Genomic DNA, 10,648 nt, shown 5'->3' with positions numbered 1-10,648 from the left:
ACACACACACACACACACACACACATATATATATATATATATATATATATATATATATATATATATATATATATATATATATATATATATATATATATATATATATATATATATATATATACTATATTGCCAAAAGTATTCGCTCACCTGCCTTGACTTGCATATGAACAAGTCATAAGTGACATCCCATTCCTAATCCATAGGGTTCAATATGACATCGGTCCACCCTTTGCAGCTATAACAGCTTCAACTCTTCTGGGAAGGCTGTCCACAAGGTTTAGGAGTGTGTTTATGGGAATTTTTGACCATTCTTCCAGAAGCGCATTTGTGAGGTCACACACTGATGTTGGACGAGAAGGCCTGGCTCTCAGTCTCCGCTCTAATTCATCCCAAAGGTGTTCTATCGGGTTGAGGTCAGGACTCTGTGCAGGCCAGTCAAGTTCATCCACACCAGACTCTGTCATCCATGTCTTTATGGACCTTGCTTTGTGCACTGGTGCACAGTCATGTTGGAAGAGGAAGGGGCCAGCTCCAAACTGTTCCCACAAAGTTGGGAGCATGGAATTGTCCAAAATGTCTTGGTATGCTGAAGCATTCAGAGTTCCTTTCACTGGAACTAAGGGGCCAAGCCCAGCTCCTGAAAAACAACCCCACACCATAATCCCCCCTCCACCAAACTTTACACTTGGCACAATGCAGTCAGACAAGTACCGTTCTCCTGGCAACCGCCAAACCCAGACTCGTCCATCAGATTGCCAGATGGAGAAGCGCGATTCGTCACTCCAGAGAACTGCTCTAGAGTCCAGTGGCGGCGTGCTTTACACCACTGCATCCGACGCTTTGCATTGCACTTGGTGATGTATGGCTTGGATGCAGCTGCATGGCCATGGAAACCCATTCCATGAAGCTCTCTGCGCACTGTTCTTGAGCTAATCTGAAGGCCACATGAAGTTTGGAGGTCTGTAGTGATTGACTCTGCAGAAAGTTGGCGACCTCTTCGCACTATGCGCCTCAGCATCCGCTGACCCCGGTCCGTCAGTTTACGTGGCCTACCACTTCATGGCTGAGTTGCTGTCGTTCCCAAACACTTCCACGTTCTTATAATACAGCTGACAGTTGACTGTGGAATATTTAGGAGCGAGGAAATTTCACGACTGGATTTGTTGCACAGGTGGCATCCTATCACAGTTCCACGCTGGAATTCACTGAGCTCCTGAGAGCGATTGGAACACCTGATTCTGATTATTTGGATGGGTGAGCGAATACTTTTGGCAATATAGTGTATATATATATATATATATATATATATATATATATATATATATATATATATATATATATATATATATATACACATATATATATATATATATATATATATATATATATATATATATATATATATATATATATATGACCACTGTCAGGTGAAGTGAATAAGACTGATTATCTCCTCATCATGGCACCTGTTAGTGGGTGGGATATATTAAGCAACAAGTGAAGATTTTGTCCTCAACTCAAAGTTGATGTGTTAGAAGCAGGAAAAATGGGCAAGTGTAAGGATCTGAGTGACTTTTAACTTATAATCAGATCATCTCCAAAACTGCAGCTCTTGTGGGGTGTTCCCGGTCTACAGTAGTCAGTATCTATCAAAAGTGGTCCAAGAAAGGAACAGTGGTGAACCGGCGACAGGGTCATGGGTGGCCAAGGCTCATTGATGCACGTGGAGAGCGAAGGCTGGCCCGTGTGATCTGATCCAACAGATGAGCTACTGTTGCTCATGTTGCTGAAGAAGTTAATGCTGGTTTTGATAGAAAGGTGTCAGAATACACAGTGCATGATGGGTCAGGGCTGTTTTGGCAGCAAAAGGGGACCAACACAATATTATGTAGGTGGGCATAATGTTATGCCTGATGGGTGTGTATATAAATAGATTTAAGTACATCTACAAATAATAATTAGAATATTAATTATATTTTTTTGTTTTTAGAATGGTGGGGAACAACTGAAGTTTAACTGAGGAAATAGTCTACACTTGCAGGGAGGGAACCAAACACCCAACCCTTGCGGTGCGAGGTAACATGTTCTAACCACTAAGCCATAACACCTCCACCTACCAATTATAGACAAATGGAATTGAGAAAGCTTCTTAACTAGACTACCAAATTAAGTAGTAGCCTTACCTTTTTACTTTTCAAAATAGTGGCTGAATTTCTCTATAGGATCTCGTTTTCAGTTTTTCAGTGTGTTATCGCCATGCCACCAGCAAGTGCTTAAAACCAGGATATTTAGTTGACATGCTTTCCCACTGGTCAAATCTGTGTGTTATCTGTTCTCTCTGTGTGCCCTAGAGAAATGGAGTCTCAGAGTCCAGAGAAGAAATTGAGCAAGAGTTTGTTAATCTCCTCAGTTTTATTTCTCGGGGTGTGAACAATCGATCTGACAGGCGATTGGTGGCACTTCTATTGCTGGTGTGTGTTATACGTAGGCAGATATGTGACGCCATAAAGCAGATCGACTGCAAGCTTCCAAGCCGCAATAAGGTTAGGATGAAGAAGCTGTTGAAATGGTCTATGAAATTGATCTTGTGATTGAGATGTGCAGGTGTGTTCGGTTCCTTGACCGGCTTCTGGTATCGGGGTCAGTCCCATGATAAACAGTAGGATAGGAAAAAAGTCAAGAAAATCTAGAAGGTTGTTAAAATCTCACTGTTGTGTAATACCTTAGAGAATACTCCATGATGTGGGATGAAGTGGGAGCTCACCTGAAGGCGAATTCTTCATTAATGATTCCACTTTGTACCTCTTCTCAAGCTCAATACTTAAAAGTAAAAAGGTACAGAGGGCTAGTTGTAACCATTTATATTTTTCTTTCCCAGAAAAACTGTCACTTGAATAAACAATCCTGATATTGTTCATCACCCCATATAATCACATAATGTAGAAATTCTGCCTTCTAAGTTCTTTACTTTTTCATTAAATCAAAGAAAATCTGGGCGGTTAGCAGAGGATGGTGATGTGAAGAATAGCATTTCAGTCATCTCTAATGAAAAATGCATACATTTTATATTTTTCCATGTTTACTCTAGGTAGATATCCTAGATATCCAAAGACCTCCATTTTATACAGCTTGGTTTAGCTCTTTTTTACCCAAAGGAATGAAAGTCTCTCAGTGGCTTAAAATCAAAAGAGGTGGCTTAAAATCTGTTGGCTTTGGTGGCCCAACACACTGTCTAATGTTGGCCCAGCACTGGCAAGGTGGATTTAAAGGTGGCTGAATGTGGCTTAGGGTGTTATGCCAGTTCCAGACTACAAGAGAGCTCATAATCACATGACACACACACACACACTTAAACAACTAAAAATTATTGAGCCACACATCAGCAATATCTTCTGCGCTAAAATTAGCATAAACATTGTGGGGAGAAAAACTGAGTGCCCATAATGCAAACAAACAAACAAATGCACACACACAGGCACATACTATACATGTGGGAAAGCACACATTCACACATCATGCTATTCTCCAGCTCCCTTTCTGACTCCTTGGCCCTGCTCGAGACCCAGATGCACAAACAAACACACAAGTTCACACTAGGCTAGGTTTTATCCCTTCAACAAGCACTGAATCTTGGGGGGAAAAAAAAGATTTACTAGGAAATTGACAGGTAATAGGATCCTGATGTAATTTTTTTAGGAGTCAGACTGTGAAAAGACTATGTGAAAGACAGGAAGGAAAAAAAAAACACCCACATGTACACACTGTCCTGTATAATACAGTATTTTATTTATTTATTTCTGTTCATTTTTATTTTGCCGAAACAGATACTACCACTGTTTTATTTATTCTAGGTAGAACTACGAACAGTGATGCTTTTCACTGTTATTATTGTTATGTTAAGATTTATTTCATTGTTAGTCAAATCACTTTCTTTGAATTCCTATATAAATAATAGAGATGAATAAATAGATATTAGATTTATTAAATAAGGCACAGGACAGAAAAAAAAATTGCATTTAAAAATCCCATTTTTTCAAGTTTTATAACAGTTTGCAGCAATGCTGCCAAAAGAGCAGAACATAAATATCATTTAATATTTCAAACATGTGGTAGGAGACATTCTCCAATTTATTCATGAAGTGCCAATGCACATTGTCCAAACATCCATCAAAATGGCAGCCAGAGCAGTTCTAATCCCAAACATCACCTCGACCCCAATATTTCAGCTGGTGCGTGCAAAATGGTGGCCAGTGTCATGCCCTGACATTTTACTGTTGAGTCTGAATGTCTCCAGGCTCTTTCGCCTGCTGTCATGGAGACGATAACAGACAGATTCGGGGATAGCCAGCGGGTGTGTATTTTGATGAACCAGCTCAGTGTGTGAGTTTGGGTGTTAAGTCACCGGTAAAGATCCCAGATTTCATCAAAAGATCAGCACGTTGGCTTTCAGCCTAGGCACCCGTTCTCTTTGCGTGTCACTGCTTGATGACAGTGTTATTGTGATAGTGTTTCCACTGTTATAGCTGGTGCTATATTGCTACCAGCTGATTTTGTATGTGAGTGCTCACCTAGATGATAGGCAAAAATCATTCATCTATGAACAAGGCTAATAATTATTACTGCTTCATCGCACAGAGAGGCTGTTTTTGTGCCACGCTGTTCACTAATGTTTTTTCACGGGCGTTTCACCAGGCTACACACGGATGACCAGGGTTATGCGCTGAAGCACTATAGTACTCTCTTGTTAAAAGTGGTTCCTTGGGGTTTTATATAGAAGCCTGTGGTTCTGTACAGTACATGTCCCATGAACCTTTGGAGTGCAATGAACCGTTTATATGAAAACAGCTCTAAAAATCAAAGAATCTGTAAGATGAAATCAATGCCATTACTTTTTGCAATTTTAAATCTATTTATATGTAATTTATTTGGCATATTTTAGAAAGGGTCAAAGAAATTATTACATTTGTAAAATAAATAAAGCTAAAATAAAATAAAAACAGTGAAACACTTAAATAAGTGGGAGGAGTTTTGTTCTTATCAATACAATATTTTTTATTCATCATTTTTTTTTTCAAACAGTGTTGTTTTTGTTGAAATACGTTTCAACTCTGTATTAAAATTTGTATATGATAACAGTAATAATAGCAGAGCAACAGGCGAGTGCAAGAAGTCATCAGGAGAGCTTGATTGTCATCGTTAACTCAGGATGCAGAAAAATGTTCCTTTTAATAAGCAAAAATAATGGAAATTTTTTTTAAACAAAACGATGCCAAAATAAAGCCATTTATTTAGAAAAATAAACAAATAAAAAAAATAAAAAAGGAACCAAAATAAAAACTATATACATGCATATGGATGACTACTAGCTTGAATTTATTGTTAGCCACAGTTGCATTTTTTTCAGGAATTTAACTAGAACACAGCAGAATTTGGAATAATATTTGGAATCATAACAAAATAATGAGTACCTTACATTAAGGACCTTTAGTATGTTAATTTATTAAACATATATTACTAATGTGGTGACTGTACTGACTACTACTGGGCTTTTTTACTGAAAATACCGGCAGACATTATTATCACGAATACATTACAGCCGCAATCAGTAACCGTCCCAATTTCCACATACCCTAGTTTGTTAGAGACCTGCAGGTCAGAGTGCTATGTTAGCTCTGACACAGTGTCCTTGCTCAAGGGCATGCTGATGGGTGCAACAGAGTCTCAGCTCATGAGCCTCTGATCAGTATGCTAGAATCATAACCACAGAGCCACCAGAATTTAATCCTGAGAGTCAAAATTTTTACACCATAATCCAATCATTATTTAAAGCTTGAATTAATCTCATTATTAACCACTATGAATCTTCCTTGGGCAAAAGAAAATCACCATACCTTTAAAAAAATAGATACAACTCCCTAAAGCAACCTTATCTCTGGTTTCATGCACAATGTGAATGAAAAAACGTCACAGCATCTCTGACAATCCCTTCCATTCACCACCAGAGGTCATTATCCCCTGAATACTGATTCGTGTCCATGTCCATGTCCTTGCAGTGTTATTTTTCAATTTCTGTTCATGGAGTCTTCCTCTAGGCTTCAGCTTCCTCGTCCCCAGCTGTATTGATCGCTTCCCCAGAGATATGACTGGTTCACTTATCAATATCAAGACTTCTTCATACATTCATATATATTCTGCTCCTTGAAATAGGTCATGGGGAAATTGTGAAAATCCATTTTGTTTATAAAAATCCTGCTTTCTGTCTGCCAGATAGCTGCAATGTTCATAAACGACTCCAAAATAAATGTCTTCAGCATTAAAGCTTGCATAAAATTATCTGACTGATACTACAGGAGACCCTGGATGAAGGTCCATCCTCAGAGAAGAATATTCTTGAATCTATTCGAGAATACATGAACACTGTGTCAGACATTCATTCAAACCTCTGGTATAATATCACCAAATCATTTTCCTTTCAAACACATCTAATCAGAACATTGCTCAGGTTTGTACCATAACCTCTCTTTTCCTTGTGTTGATGGCGTGATTGCTTAATTAAACTCTATATCGATATATGCTGTGGTAGCTCAAGTGGTTAAGGCTCTGGGTTGTTGAGTGGAAGATTAGGGTTCAAGCCTCAGCACCACCAAGCTACGACTGTTGGGCCCTTGAGCAAGGCCCCCAATGTCCCCCTGTTCCAGGGGTGCTGCATCATGGCTGACCCTGTGCTCTGACCCCAACCCCCAAGAATCTGATATGTGAAAAAGAATTTCACAGTGAAATAGTGTATATGTGACAAATAAAGGCTACTTAACATAATTATGCATTTTTCCCATTGTCCTATAGCTTGATCTGGATGTAGCTATAAGTGAGCTTGTGAATGAAGCCTCCACTGAAATCTCAGAGTGTGAGCTAAAAATCCTTAGAGGAGACATGAAGAAATAGGAAGCACTGGAAGGAGGAATTGGATGAACTCCCCAGAGCTGCTCCTTTTGAGCATGTGGTTGCTGAATTGGATGTACCGAGCCGAGGCGTCTGTAGAGCAGTAACTGTTTACTGCAGTCTGAATAGTAATGCTACGTGATGATATCAAATTACAAAATGGGTGCAGGGACTGGAAAGCTTTACAACTTGCAGGTATTTTTTGGAGATAGACAAGAAGATATTTGGTACGAATAGAAACGCTTGTTTCTAGTGCTGTCAGTATGAAGCCCCCTCATGCAGAAACTTCAATTGTAGTGGAAAGAGAAAGAAATGGGAATTCATAGGAAGTGAACTAGGAAGAAGGTGGAGATTCAGTCATAGCCTTTCTTCCAAACTTCACTTATTTTATATACTTCATATCTTTGTGGATTTAGTTCAGTGGTTGCACTTCTTACCTCCTTTCTCCAGTGGAGCCTTCCATTAGCCAATGAGACATGTAGTGGTTAGAAAAAAAAAAGAAAAGAAATCTCTTTATTTGCTCCCACATTCTGACTCCAAGCTACCTTTCATTTTCAAAGGAAATACTTCTGAAACTGGAGACAGGGATGTGTGTTTCCTTTCCACCTGAATGCAATATTGCACCAGTCAATTGCAGAAATCTACTTCCACATTGGCCATTGAATTGGCCTTGAATTGACAGGCGGACTGGATGGTGGGAGCTATACACCCTTTAGTGTTTTTTCAATTATAGCAGAATAATTAATCAGTCAATCTCATCAATCCCTAGCAGGTGGGTTTGTTTAATTCATTTGATATAACATATATGCAGTGGTTCAAGAATACTAAAGCTGATCTGATCTGTAGGATTCATTAAATAGTTTCATCAAATACTAAAAAAAAAACAAAAAAAACATTGGTTTTGACACCATAATTCCTTTAGACACTTAAGGCAAGAGATAGCTCGATAGCTCAATCTCAATCAATGTTTAGGTGCAAAAATACAATATAATATAGTGCAGGTATGCAGCATAGGATAACAGAATGGTGCAAAACTACAAGGTCCTAGAACTTCTGTTTACATATTCATACTGACATTATTACATATTATAAATGACTTCCTCTTTATTTGTACTCAGACAAAACATGTTAATATTTGTTTTTAACTACACGGCTATCTACGGTATAAACTCCATTTCACAGCATGCACCATGGCCTACAAACATGGCCACCATTGACTACACTCCCCAGAGCACTCATTCATTTCCATGTTCAATCATCCACACACAAACACAGAATTTAAAATATGCTTATGCTTAGAATTCACTGTGAAGTATAAACTTAGCTCACTTGTTTTAGATGTTACCAAGTTCTTGTCTAGCCCACAGTGTGTTATTTGCTAATTGCCTGACCTGTGCATGTTTCTTGACCTTCACCTGCCATCTTAGATTTGTTGTTGTGTGCATCTGCCTAAGTGTCTCAATCCTGACGATTTTACTGACACTTTTATCCAAAGTGGCTTATAGTTGAGACAGGTTCAAGCAGTTGAGGGTTACTCAGTGACCTTCACTAAATTAGCTTAATTCCACAATATGTTCCAATCATCAGCCTTGCGTGAAAATATAGTCTCCAACTAAATCCTGTAACCCAAGTCAAGTGTGAAAGTAGACACTAAGATTTCAGTCGCCACTGAGATACATGATATTTAGTAGACAAATTTCAAGATTCTCCATCTCATGGTTTATCAACAATATATTTAATGTATATATTCAGCTTTCTCTTCAGCAAATGCACAGGTGCAGCAAGATCATTTGTGGAGACCTATATGTAGAACACAAGGTGCTTGGAATAAAATGACAGTGGCATAAACTAATGGTTTAGTAAATCAAAAATCCATTATTTCTTATCATATGAACGTTCTCCAACACCTTTTCTTGATCCAGTTCCAGGAGTTGTTGTTTCTGAACCAAAAAGCTCATTATGTTTCATAAGACCTGTATTTCCAACCCACTCACTGGCACTTAAATCAAGCATCTGGCTTTGCTTTCTCTCCTTTCAATCACTTCCCTCTGTTCCCCATTCCTTATTCCTTGCAGGTCCATTCCTCTACTTTAATGATACTGTAATTGAGCATTATTCAGCTAGCCACGACCCGGTAATGGAACAGGTCTGTGCGGGGAGAGCAATCTCGCACCGAGATGATTTGTTTGTATAAATGTTCATCCCTCTTCTCAGCCCAGTCAGTGAGAGTGCATGAACAGCCACTGGAGATGCTCTCTCTCTCTCTCTCTCTCTCTCTCACTCACACACACACATACACACAGACACACATTCGCTTTATTTTTGAATTGCCCTTGTAAACGCTTGGGCTTTGACACAGCCTACAGCAACCTACATATTCTCTCTGCTTTAATGCATTTTAATGTGAGTGTGTGTGTATGAATTAAGGCTTATGTGTTAAGGAAGGATAGTGAGAGAAAAAACAAGATCCAGTGTCATGCGTAAATTTTTCTGGGCAGTGAAATTGGCATTTGCTGATGTGACACCTGCTGTTCTATAGCAATCTAGGATTTCAGAACAACATAACATAACAGTGTGGCTCAGAAACGGAGAAAGCCAAATTCTGCTCCAGAGGAATTATTTTGGATTGCAAAAAAAAAACATCAGCCAGTGAATAAAACTTGCTTGTTTTGAACACTGAGTTAAGGGATTGCTTGGCTGGAGTTTACCGTATTATGCAGTTTGTCTTTATCAGTTAAACATCTACAGCCAGAATGAACCAACCAACTGTATGGTCAACTATATGACCAGAAGTTTACGAACATCCGACTTTACACTCCAGATTAAGTCCCACTTTGCTGTTGTAATATCCTCCACTCCACTCCACTGAAGGATTTCCACTAGATTTTGGAGTGTGACTGCAAGGGCATTATTGAGGTCAGGCACTGATGTCAGATCAGGGGGTTTGGGGTGCAGTCGGTTTACCAATTTATCCCACAGGTGTTCAATGGAGTTGAGGTCAACTTTGGCAAATCATCTCTTCATGGAGCTTGCTTTGTTCACAGGGACATTGTCATGCTGGAACAGGTTTGTGCCCCTGAGTTCCAGTGAATGTAAATTGTAACGATACAGCATTCAGAAACATTCTAGACAATTGTTTACTTCTAACTTTGTGGTAACAGTTTGGGGAAGAACTACATATGGGTGTGATGGTCAGGTGTCTATAAACCTTTGGCCATATGCGAAATGTCTAAATATAATCAGATTAGTACCACTATAACTGATGTAATTTTTTTTAAAGTCTGGATATGGATAAATTTGAAAATGGACGTCTGTTTCGATGTTGTGTACAGATATGATGCCACCTATGTGCCTGTCAGTACATGATCATCACTTTAATTAGAAAGCTGACATGCACTGTAGCATACAAGCTAAAGATACAAATATCTACCAGACTGACAGCTTGGCCTGTGTTTTGGCAGACGGCAGCTGGTTAGATCACCCTGGATATATCAGGAGGGCAGCATGATTCATCCAATGTCAAATACTACAAAAGTACCTGGGAAAATTTTAATCACAAACTAGAGCTCATACTGGCAATCAGTAATTGCTTTTTTTAAACAGTTGTTTGTACTGGTATAACATTTGCTGCAAGAGAGGTTTAATTACAGGGACTGCACAAGAGTTTGTTTCATTTACTAACCTGAGACAGACAGCATGGATATGAGCC

Source organism: Hemibagrus wyckioides, linkage group LG20 (assembly GCF_019097595.1).
Source record: "Hemibagrus wyckioides isolate EC202008001 linkage group LG20, SWU_Hwy_1.0, whole genome shotgun sequence".
Classification (NCBI taxonomy): Eukaryota; Metazoa; Chordata; class Actinopteri; order Siluriformes; family Bagridae; genus Hemibagrus; species Hemibagrus wyckioides.
This window is presented reverse-complemented; position numbering follows the sequence as displayed.